The sequence below is a fragment of the Acromyrmex echinatior genome, chromosome 6, assembly GCF_024713525.1.
Source record: "Acromyrmex echinatior isolate Ae372 chromosome 6, ASM2471352v2, whole genome shotgun sequence".
Taxonomy (NCBI): Eukaryota; Metazoa; Arthropoda; class Insecta; order Hymenoptera; family Formicidae; genus Acromyrmex; species Acromyrmex echinatior.
The window spans coordinates 16153498-16166504 of NC_141857.1; the positions used below are offsets into that span (position 1 = coordinate 16153498).

At 41.1% G+C, this 13007-nt stretch overlaps 1 long non-coding RNA gene and 2 pseudogenes across 2 annotated transcripts in view; 1 reads left to right on the forward strand and 2 right to left on the reverse strand.

Annotated features, from left to right (window-relative positions):
• The window catches only part of LOC105144016 (uncharacterized), a 94248-nt pseudogene that overhangs the window by 59548 nt on the left and 21693 nt on the right, over positions 1–13007 (forward strand). The window lies entirely within an intron of this gene.
• LOC147909592 (uncharacterized) lies at positions 754–7144 on the reverse strand. Its single transcript, XR_015545452.1, has 3 exons — positions 6902–7144; positions 944–1072; positions 754–865 (listed from the first exon to the last, which is right to left on the reverse strand). It is a non-coding gene; the product is annotated as an uncharacterized LOC147909592 (long non-coding RNA).
• Positions 8034–9763, reverse strand: LOC147909593 (uncharacterized; annotated as a pseudogene).

Consider the following 13007-nt stretch of genomic DNA (forward strand, 5'->3'; position numbering starts at 1 on the left):
TGTGTAAGATATATATCATCTGTTCTTTTGTAAGAAGTACAGTTGCACTTTCTTTATATTCTTATCTTTCGTGTTAAACAAAGTAATCTTTCAATAATTATGCGTTACAATAAAATATTGATCAAATTTGTATAAGTAGAGTATAGGTCGGTTCTAATTCGGGAACTCCGAGGGGGGGAGGGGTAAGGAGCAGCGGAGTATCCGTGGCGCGGGGAGGGGAGGGAGTGACGGCACGAGGAAGATGACGTCACGATGGTGTGCAAGAATGACGTTATGGTGGATGACGTCGCGGTGGAAGATGTTGTGGTGCGGAGGGGGGGGGGGAGGAGGATGTCTCAAGTGCGGGAAATTACGTAACGGGGATGTACGGAAAATTACATTCGCATCGCGGTGATGACGCCGAGCGCGATCAGCCGCCGCTAGTCCTCATCGCCGCCGCCGGCCCGGTCCACCTCCGGGCGCGATCCACCGCCGGTGCCCGCCGCCGAACGCGGTTTCCCTGCGCGCTATACTTACCATGCATACTTATCATATCTTATGCATAGCCATTTTCTTCTTACGTAATCTTCAGCGTCTAATCAATGCAATTATTCATGAAATATTTTTTATTCGACCAAATTATAACTATTACTATTATTTTAGAGAGCTCAAGGTATGGTTGGGCGCGATGGTGTCGCGCGTGATGACGCGCATGTAATACGATGCAGAAATAGAAAGGAATAGTAGACAGAACAAATAATTTTGAACACAGAGTCCAGGTTAATCCATATTTATTTATTTTTACATATATATTTTATCACATTTTAATATCTCCTCCGCTTCAATATGAATGTCACCGTCCTCACAAATTGTATGTGAAAACGCGCTGTAATGGAGAAGAACAAATGGATAAGCCATTTATAGAGAAAAATTTTTCACAAACAAGTATAAATGAAATACTTACTTGCACAACTCATGTTGAATGTATGACTCCATAATGTTATGGGAATCCCTCAAACTTGGATGTACATTCTTAAGTGTCTACGATAGAGAAAATCCATGACCCATTCGTTCCAGTAGTTAGGCGTATAACCTTTTGACAATATATAATTATCACGTTTTTCTTCAATATAACCTTCATTCCCTATTATCATTATCGGGTAAGAAATATTAATGTGAGTCAGCACATTACGGAAACCGAGTTCTCGATTGCTAATTAAATGCGGGAGTAACTATGGTTAGCCATTTTACACAGACTGACTTTCCGCAAAATCCTCGCGGATATTTATATCAATTCCGGTCAATGACATCAAAAATGCAAACGTCAGATTTTATAACAAAAGATTTTTAGCGATATCCGGTGATGACATTAATGTGTTCTAACATCGCAAATTATAATGTTAGCAAATTTGTAAGTTTCAATATGACTTTGTTAGCGTAATTTATGATTTCTTAAGAATGATAATCATTAATATAATTTGATAAAAATGCGACGTTGCCAAATAGTGCAATATCAACTAATATATAACTGCTGACTTTGTCAGCATAATATAAGAAAATTTTTCAAGGACATTAACATGTTTTGGTGATGACATCATGAATGTAATTCGATACAACATCTGCAAAAATGCAACATTTGTAATTTCATCAAACTATAGCTACTCCTTTAAGAGATGTTCAGACGATATCATTAATAAAAATAACGCACATAATAATATAAAAATAACAAAATTTAGTTAATAACGTCATCAATTCGACAGCGCAAGTGACAACATGGAGCGTGATTTGATTGAGCAAACTACCTTGCTTAATACTATAGACGAGTACAGCACGTGGGAACAGTGCTGAATTTATAGTGATGAATTTATAGAATCATTGGAGGAGCAGAGCCGTATCAAACACCCGCAATTATTAATCGGTAATAGATAATCATTGATCGCATATATCGCGCGGCTCGAGAGTCTGAAGGAATCTGTGCGTAGAAGATTTGTGCATGTAGGCGCTGAGTACGAATTACGTTGACGCGTCATCGAAACGGTGTTTGAAAACCGTATTCTGACGGGCGCGGTAAACTCTAAACATATCGAGCCTCGCCGATTTCTCGAAGACGCGAGCGAAATTGTGCTTGAGTATAGTGTAATGCAACAATATGACGCTATAAAAATAAACACTGTTTTTAATAGCGAGTTCGTGGCGAGTGATAAACGCGAGAACAAACGTATCGCCACCTGAAACTATAAATTATATCAATGCACCGATTTGCGCGAGTGGTAAGTATCATGCGTCACAGAGCTTACCTTATCATCGCTGGAAGCATAGTGGACAGGGCATTGTCGCATATACTGAATTTAACGGTGAGTGCGAACAAGCACAATCCTCTGCGCGGGATGTCATATCAAACTCCTGCGAGAAATTATGCTAAAGAGAGCGGTAATCAATGTGCAAACCGCGGACAATGCGTGTTTTGCATGGTCTGTTATTGCCGCTCTATACTCGGCTCAAAGAAATGCACATCGAGAATCCTCGTATTCGCATTATACATCGGTTCTCGCGGGCATTGAATTTCCAATGACGTTGAGTCATTGGAATCAAATTTAGAAATTCGAAACTTTGAATGACATTTTCATCAACGTCTACACCAATAAGAAGGAAATTGTATCGATACGATTCGTCGATCGAAAAAGAAGCAAATATATAACTCTTGTACGAAGGATGACGAGGGATCACTTTGTGATCAAGAATCATGACTTGTCAGCTCACAACTTACCAAAAAAGAACATAAGAAATATTTCTGCGATAGGTACGTAATAATAATAATAATAATAATAATAATAATAATAATGATAATAATAATAATAATATAATATATAATATGATATATAATATATAATATAATATAATACTTTTTTTCAGATGCCTCTACTACTTTAGCTCGAGCGCTAAATTGGAGATCCACAGCGAGGACTGTAGAAAATTAAACAATTGCGCGATCAGATTACCGAGCGAAGACGATAAGTGGCTGAACTTCGATAACCACTGCAGGAAGAATGCGTCCCATTCGTTGTCTACGTCGATCTGGAGTGCATTGGAAAAGACGGATGGGAATCCTAAATCGGCTATGTACATGTATCATCATTATAATATGTTTAGTTTCGAATACTACGTGCATTGCTTACTGTCGTTTTCGTGATAAGGATTGTATAGCGTGGTTCATAGAAGAATTCAGAAATTTGGCGTACAGTGTACAGTCTAATTTCGACTAACCCATGGCAGATTTCACGCAAAATGATTGGCAAAAATTCATCAATTCTACGCACTGCCACGTGTGCGAGAAACCGTTTGCGCCAGACGATATGCGGGTACGCAATCATTGTAATTTAACCGGGTACAGAGACCCCGCACACTCAAATTGTATCTGACTATGACACGCATTTTACCATCAAAGAAATTACTACCGCATACGAAGGACGCGTTGATCTTTTATCGATAACTAAAGAAAAATATATCTCGTTTACTAAACATGTCAATAGTACTAAAAACGAAAAGGTATTACAGTTTATAAATTTATTCAGATTTCTCGCTTCTAGTTTGGACAAATTGGCGCCTTTTCTCAGTAAAGATAAGCTACGTATATTATAACGCGAATTTTCCAATTTATCAGAAGAAAATTTTAATCTTTTGATACGAAAAGGCGTCTTTCCGTACGAGTACATTGACTATATTGAAAAGTAGGAGGAGCTGTGTTTACCACCTCGCAAGTTGTTTTATAGGTCATTGACAGATGACATTGTATCTGAGAATGTTTACGCGTATGCCGTCAACATATGACAGCAGTTCTCCATCCAGACAATCAGTAAATATAGACTTATATCTGAAAACAGATGTTTTGTTGTTGGTCAGCGTTTTCGAAAATTTCCACGACAGTTGCATCGCGAATTATGGACTTGATCCCATGTATTATTACACCTCACCGGGCTTCACGTTGGACGCCGTGTTAAAGCATATGGATGTAAGATTTGAACTGCTCACAGACATTGATATGGTCATGTTTATCGAGCGCGGTATACGCGGTGGTCTGAGGCAGTGTTCAAACAAGTACATGCGAGCCAACAACAAATACATGACATCATAGTACTTGATGTACTATGGCGTCAATAATCTGTACGGCTGAGCAATGTGTCAATTATTACCTTACGTTGATTTTCGATGGGTCGATGACGTACAAAATTTCGACTTTACGACCATCGCGTTAGATTCGCTAACAGACTATATTCTCGAAGTGGACGTGGAGTACTCGCAACATCTTCATGACACGCACACTGATCTACCATTCTGTCCGACGCGCGAGAAACCACCCCGCAAGCGCAATGATAAGTTCCTCGCAACATTATGCGATATGCAGCGTTTACGTCATACATTAGTGTAACTTGCAGCAGTGTACTCGTTACGGTCTCCGTATTGTAAAGGTTCACCATATACTGCAATTCGTGCAATCTCGATGACTTCGCGATGATATAGAACTAAACACAACGTAGCGTCTTTTTGGAGAATCTGGTCGCGATAGAACTGTGTAAGCTCGAGGTAAAGTTCAATAATACGTGGGTATGTGCATACTCGACATATCCAAGACGTGTTTGTACGAATTTCATCACAAATATAATACATGGCACCGCTATTTCGCGAAAATGCAAAATTATGTATACCGATATTGATAGCCTCTATATCACGTGGAATATGACGATATCATGAAACGTGATATAAGTAGATTTGACACGAGGGATTACACCGCGACAACGCGACGATATTTCGCTCGCAAATAAAAAAGTTCCTGGCCTTATGAAAGACGAGAATGGTGCCATCATAACCGAATTCATAGCTTAGAGCGAAAATGTATTTCTTGCATATAGAAGAAAAGAAGAATAGGCAAAGAAGGCAAAGGGCGTCAGGAGCAATGTTGTAACGAGGTCTATAACGTTTGAAGATTACACGCGGTGCTTAAATGAAATATGCGCGGTGCATAATCGAAATGAGAAGCAGACAGTCGTGCATACGATATATCAGAAACAAAAATCGCTCTAAGTCCGCACAACGATAAGCGATAACAACGATATACCGTGCCAGGTTCCATCGACGCTACCATGAGAGCATTACCGATGTAAATAAAACATTTATATTGTATAGTATGTTTAATATGTATGTAACGTGTATAATATGTATAATATTGAGTATGGGAATAAGTTTTCGCCCATTGCAGAAAGATATCGTTAGTAACATTGCTCGTGTGTTTGATAGAACGGCAAGATATGTTTTTGAAAGGTGTGTCCAAACTTTTGAGCCCAATAGATGGCATTCGTTCAAAGCGTAACAAAGAGTAACTTTTTTTGCGTTGAAGATGTCGGAATTTATTCCAAAAAGCAACATTTGCGGGAAGTTTTTCATTATTTTATTTTAAAGAAAAGTGCTGCGGAAACGCATCGTTTGCTCGTAGATATTTACGGTGAGCATGCTCCATCGAAAACTAGTTGTAAAGAATGATTTCGGCGATTCAACAATGGTGATTTTGACGTGCGTGAACAAAGAACACGAAGGTGCACCGAAAAAATTTGAAGATGCAGAATTGCAAGCATTATTCGAAGAAGATTCGTGTTTATCGCTCGATAGATTGGCAAAAGAGTTAAATGTTGATAGATCCACTGTTGGAAAACGTCTACACGCAATGGGAATGGTGCAAAAAGAAGGAAATTGGGTGCCATACAAATTGAAAGAGAGAGATATGGAAAGACGTTTGGTCATCTGCGAGATGCTTCGTCAATGACAACAAAGGAAGGGTTTTCTATATCGTATCGTAACTGGCGATAAAAAATGGATCTACTACGATAACCCTAAAACCCTTGAAGGCATGGGTGATGCCAGGTAAACTAGGTCCATCAACACCAAAACGAAATATCCATGCTTCGGAGATTATGTTGTGCATCTGGTGGGATCAAAGAGGTATTATATATTATGAGCTGCTCAAACCGTCCGAAACCATCACTGGCGATCGTTATCGGCTACAACTGATACGTTTAAACCAAGCTTTGAAAGAAAAACGATCGGAATGGAACAATAGGCACAACAAGCTGATTCTGTTACATGACAACGCTGGGCCACATGTTGCAAAATCGGTCAAGAAATACTTAGAAGGAGTAAAGTGGGAAATTCTGCCCCACCAGCTGTATTCACCGGACATTGCCCCTTCAGATTTCCATTTGTTCCGATCCATGCAGTCGGCCCTTTCTGGAGAACGATTCAATTCTTATGAAGGTATCAAAAAATGGCTTGATGAATGGATCGCTTCAAAAGAACCAGATTTTTTCATTCGAGGAATCCGTTTATTACCGGAAAGGTGGGAGAAAGTTGTCGCTTCCGAAGGAGCATACTTTGAATAAATTCACTTATATAGATTTGTTTAAATAAACACATCTTTTTCATTTAAAAAAGGCGAAAACTTATTCCCATACCCAATGTGTATACTATGTATAACATGTATAATATATATAATATAATATAATATGTATAATATGTAAATATAATATATATATATATATATATATATATATATATATGGTATATATACATATATATATATATATATATATATATATATATAAATGGTTGGGATTTGACACAATTCGCACAAGTCGTGGATACATAAAGACAAGTATTGTAAAACTTATATTTATTATAAAGAATATAAATACGTATTATACATATTATAAATATCATATATATATATATGATATTTATAATATGTATAATACGTATTTATATTTTTTATAATAAATATAAGTTTTACAACACTTGTCTTTATGTATTCACGAATTGTGCGAATTGTGTCAAATCCCAACCATTTTACGTAACTTCGTTCCTCCTCTTGCTCAACCTTTTCAATGAGATGCACGTCGGACGATGCTGTGCAATTCGTATTCGTAGAATCCTCCAGTGATAAGCTCGTCGCGAGAATCTCTCAGAAGATACGTCACTGGATTAGTCTGCTGCACTTTGATAATTTTAATTTTTTTCCGTGATCCAATTCGGCGTGTAACCTTTATCAAAGACTGTATTTGCTCACGCGTACCGAATCACCCACTTGGTATCGCATGAGTGCGGCAATCTTTACGCGATTGTAAACCGTGATTAAGTGCCTGTCGGTGATCGCGGGGGTAAGGTCGACGGGATGCATACTGACAGTTTGATGCTTGTGCGCGTTGTAATTTGATACGAGATACAGCAGGATATCGCTTTGTAATTTCCATTGTGTGTAAATTGTTTCCACATGTCGTTCTTCAATGTACGGTTGAACCGTTCGACGACTGATGCTTTACATAATACATACATGGAATAATGATTGATGTTGCGTTTTTTCAAGAGTTTCTGCACATTCGAGTTGTAAAATTCCTTTCCTCGGTCAGTTTGCAAATTTTTCCATCGTATTGAAATCTTTGCGATCGTCTTAGTCATCTCGTTCCTGTTTTTGTTTTTAAGCGGCACAGTCCTTGCATGCTTACTCAGTACGTCGATAACGATACGAATGTAGTGGTAATCTCTGTTGAATTGCGTATAAGAACGCATCTCGACCACATCCTGCCACGGAGCATCGTATCCGTGTACTATGACGTGTCTTTGCAGAAAATTTCTTCTCGCTGGAGCGTGCAATTCATCAACCAGCAGACGTTTCTTAGACATCGCGAATAATTATTCAGCACGATGCACTTCTCGAATCGTCTTTTCAAGTTCGTTTAACATAACCTGTACATTATTTTGTAAAGCTGCAATCTTCTTTCCGATTTCGATCAGACAATCTTTCAAATCTTGAACATTCTGTGGCACTTATCGTTTGTTTGCTGTGTCAGCATCATCCAGGAATAGCGCTAATCTTGTACGACTTTGCGTCAAAGTCAGCTACAGCTATGCAAAGAGCATTACCGCACACATAATTTCTGAGTAATCCATGTCATTGATAATGCGATTCGTTTCCTCCTCCAAGTGATCCAAACTTGTTGAGCGGCATTGCGACGTCGACTGAACGACGTGTGTAGAACGAAGTTAATTTATAATCAGACCGGATTCGCGAAGTTCTTTGATAATCAACAAAATCTCGTTAGTGTCATCATTAATCCGCCTGGCCTCGAGCAGACGATCCACAATTTCGTTGAGAACATTCCAACGGATATAATTGATCTTATTTGTTTAGTGTCAACGCGTACGCGGTAAATCCACTCTTTTGTTTATTCTCATTCCAACTTTTTTATCCGATAACAATGGCGCTATTATGTTCTTATACTTGTATCCCTTACTAATCATTACTTGATTACTTGAGCTATGACCGCGCCGGTGAGTGTTTATTGTCAGCAGAATGCTCCTGTAAGTCTGTACGTTATCATCCGTACAGATATTTTCATCGAGAAATTTCATAAAAATTAACTCGTACAAACCTGATGTTCATATCTTTTCCCCTTTATAATTATATCATTGTTTTTGCGCAAGGTAATACGTTTGACACCGAGCATCGTTTCCTCGCTGAAATAAATTCCATACACGATGTCTATGTTGATGGCTTTGTTACCGCTCAGAACCACTTTTAAATATTTCTGTCCAAACGGACCATAGTTTGCATGCAACTTTTTCTGCCCTTCGGGTGTTTGAAGCAGATGTCGAATGGATGTTACGAGCGGTTCATCGGCAACCTCGAAAATTTCTTCAGAGCGTGGTCATACGATAAATCGCATGATTGTATTATTTCGGATACTTCGCTTAAAATGGATGATACGGTTTTTCGATTGATTCAACATTGACTTCACAGATCTGGAAGCCTGTATAGGATTGTTGTACAAAGAGAAACTCGAACGTTTTCTTTTGAGTTTTGGTTCCTTGTCTTCTCCCGAAAATAATGTTTCAGTCATAATAGGATCCTTGGAGAATTTAACAATGTTTTCAACAATCTGTTTCAGCAGATCGATGATAGGTTTGAAGTGTTTATCTAATGCGTGTCCTCCTCCATAGTCTCTCCATAGTCCTCTACCAGTCTTCAAAGCGCGATACTTTTTGCGAATCGAATCATTCGTTTTCGCAATCTCTTTAGCTATCTTCTCTTTGCTGTTGTCCATGACAACATATTGAGATCAACTGATCACATCATGATATTACAAAATCGTTAAATCCTTTTTTATATCGCTCATCGATACTGTCCTTATTGTGGGGGATTCTTAATACCTCACTAGCGCAACGAGTGTAGAAAGTTTAAGGATTTTGTAGGTGGCGAGTTGCCTAGCAGCGTCTAAAAAAATGAAAATTAATAACAACAGATCAATTAAGGCGTTCATCCTGTACGGTCATATTAATTTGTGCTCGTGTAAAAGATTATTAATTACCAATTACAAGAAAAGTCTCGATCATTATTTCTTATATCACACGATAAGCGTGGGTTTGTCTAGAGAATCTGACTTATCAATTGAGTCACTTATTCCCACATTGGTGACTCCGACGTGATACAAAAAGCCGACGTGATACGAAAGGCCGACGTGATACGAAAGGCCGACGTGATACGAAAGGCCGACGTGATACGAAAGGCCGACGTGATCAAGAGGCCGACGTGATCGAGAGGAAAAAGCGATTGACCGGTAATTGTCGTTCGAGCAACATCGAAACGAACTTAGTTTCGAACCGAGCAGAAGTGCACGTAGCCGATAAGGAAGTTCGTCGCCAACGTCGTAGCCGACAAGGAAGCTCGTCGCTGACATCGTAGCCGACAAAGAGGCTCGTCGCCGACGTCATAGCCGACAAAGAGGCTCATCGCCGACGTCGTGGCCGACAAGGAAGCCCATTGCCGATGTCGTAAGCAGCAGCAGGCCCATCGCCGACGTCGTGAGCAGCAGGAGGCCCATTACCATATCGTGACCTGTCGCAAGGCCCCATCGCTGAGGCCGGGGCCGGCGGAAAATTCTCGCCGTCGGAAGCACCGCAGAGACATATCCAACGACAGGCGCACAGCGTTCCGCCGCCGTGGGAACCGAAGCCCAGGAGCCGGCGTTTAGGACGCCATCGTCGCCATTGTGACCTGTGAAGGACGACATCGCCGCCATTGTAGTCGGGAAAGTTGCGTGCGCATTGCATTAGTTTTTTAGTGCGCATAATCCGGTAAAACAGGAAAGTAGACTCTTCGCGCTTTTCTTCATGAGGTCAATGCACGTCAATTAACAATTTCTCCATTATTGACAGATTAGCATTGAGCGATTGAAATTTTTTTTTTATAGCGCGCGCGTGAACGATTAATATTTAAGGCCGTTAGCAAGTACTGATTGTTCGCGAGCTTCGTCACGGTAGACGCATAGTCATGACTCCTCCCACCAACGAGGAATTGCAGGAGCAAGTGATGCAACTGCAAGCAACGCTTAGGCAAATGCAGGGCAATGTGGTAGGCAATGTCGCGCGCGTGGATTCATATAGGGTTCCGAAAATTCCGCCGTTCTTAATTAAAGATTCGGTGATATGATTCATTCAAGTCGAGGCCACGTTCGAGGTCGCTCGAATCACAGAGCAAAAGACTAAGGCACATCACGTGATTATGTCTCTTGACGCCGAAGCCATCGCGTGCTGCAGAGATCTCATCGTGAAGCCCGATGAGAGCGAACCATACACCAAATTAAAACAGCGTATTATTGAAAATTTTTCAGCGTCAGTAGAAAGTCAACTGCGACAATTAATAAAAGGCAATTAATAAAAGTGTTTACGTCAGGGAAACCGTCGCAGATCCTCAGTCGACTTCGTAACTTGAACTCTGACAAACGATGTGACGACGCCGTAATAAAAACCGTGTTTTTTGAACATTTATCACCGCACATTAGAAGCATTCTTGTGGCTATCGAAAGCATGGAATTGGACAAGCTAGCCAAAATGGCGGATAAATTAGTTGAGACCGTGGGTGATTCTGCGCAGTGTGCCGCCGCATCATTGTCAGCGTCTAAGCCATCCGACTTAGAAGCTAGAATCGATCGTCTGGCCGCTGATATTGCCACCCTCACGGCTGAGGTCAAGCGATGCAGCAGATCTCAGATGAGAGACAAGACAAATAAAAATCGTTCCAAAAGCAGAAGCTCTCGTGTCTGCTGGCCGCATTGTACTTTCGGGGAATAAGCGCGAGTCTGTAAGGGAACTGAAAAATTCCCGTGCCCTTGGCCAAAGCCCTTTAACGGATGGAAAGACGGGGGAATAGAGTCGTCTGTCATCGAGGAGACAGATATGGCGGGCGTCGATTCTTCTATCTGTCTCTACATCCGTAATCGAATCACCGGAGAGCTTTTCCTTGTGGATACGAGGACGGAAATTTCGCTGCTTCCCAGCACATACGCGAAGAACAAAACTCCAACCAATTTCAAACTTTAGCGACAAACAATACGCGTATAGACACGTATGGGGAGTCGTTCCGAACACTACATTTAGGGATACGCCCGATCACATGGAATTTCTGCGTAGCATCAGTTCCGTACCCGATTATTGGGGCCGACCTGATTGCACATTACGGTCTCCTTCCGGACCTTAAAGGTCGTAGATTCATCGACTCACAAAACAATGTGTGCGTATCGGGAATTGTCAAATCGATACTACAGCTTGCCATTAGCATGGTCAAATCCAGTACGAAATTCGCGAGCATCTCTGAATTTCCGGAGGTCACCGGTTTAGAACAGGCAACTCCGAATTGCAGTAGCGATGTTCGTCATCATATCATTACCACGGGCCCGCCGGTAGCAGAGCGCTCCAGGTGATTAAGTCCGGTAAAATTAAAAGCAGCAAAGGCTGAATTTCAACGGCTAATCAAAGCCGGTATATGTCGTCCGTCCAGTTGTCCATGGGCAAGTCTCATTCACATGGTACCAAAAAAAAAACGGATCATGGTGGATCTGCAGCGATTACCGTTGTCTTAACGCAATTACCGTGCCGGATAAATTTCCCGTACCACATTTGCACGATTGCTCCTCCACTTGCGTGGGAAAGTCATTTTCTCTAAGCTAGATGTATTAGGCATACAACTAAATTCCAGTAGCGCCGGAAGATATTCCTAAAACGGCTGTCGTTACGCCCTTCGGGCTGTTCGAATATAAATTCATGACATACGGTCTTAGAAACGCAAGTCAAACATTTCAGCGTCAAATCTTCCGTGCTCTAGGCGAAATTTTGGAATTTTGCATTCATCGACGACATACTCATAGCGTCAACGTCTCTTGAAGAGCACGAAGCTCACTTACGCGTAGTGTTACAGCGATTAAAAAAGTTTTATTTACGACTCAATGTAGATAAATGCGAGTTCGGCAAGCAAGAATTAGAATTCCTCGGCTTTACGATTAACAGCGAAGGTTGTAAACCAACACTCGATAAGGTTCAGGCTATTCGCGAGTATCCAAAGCCTAATACTATAGTTGAATTGCATCGTTTTCTTGGGCTTGTCAACTTTTATCGTAAACTACTGCATGCAGCTGTCGTTCAGGCACCATTAAATGAGTACCTTCGCGACTCATACAAAAACGACAAACGGCCAATTATATGGACGCCGGTGGCTGAGGAAGCGTTTAATAAGTGAAAGGAGAGTCTGGCCAACGCGACTATACTCTCTCACCCCTCCGACGCAGCCGAGACGCGCCTCGTTTGTGACGCGTCAGATTTCGTCGGGGCCGCCCTCGAACAACGTCTGGACGACTCGTGGAAACCGCTCGCATTCTTTTCGCGCAAATTAAATTCGGCGCAACAGAACTACAGCGCGTACGATCGGGAGCTTACGGCGATCGCCGAAGCAATCAAATATTTTCGTTATTTCCTCGAAGGGCGAAATTTCAAGATTGTGACCGATCACAAACCTCTCATCTACGCGTTCATGCAACGTTCCGAAAAGGCATCACCTCGGCAACAGAGACAACTTTCGTTTATCTCGCAGTTTACCACGCGTATCGAATACCTATCGGGCAATGATAATATCGTGGCGGATTCCCTTTCCCGCA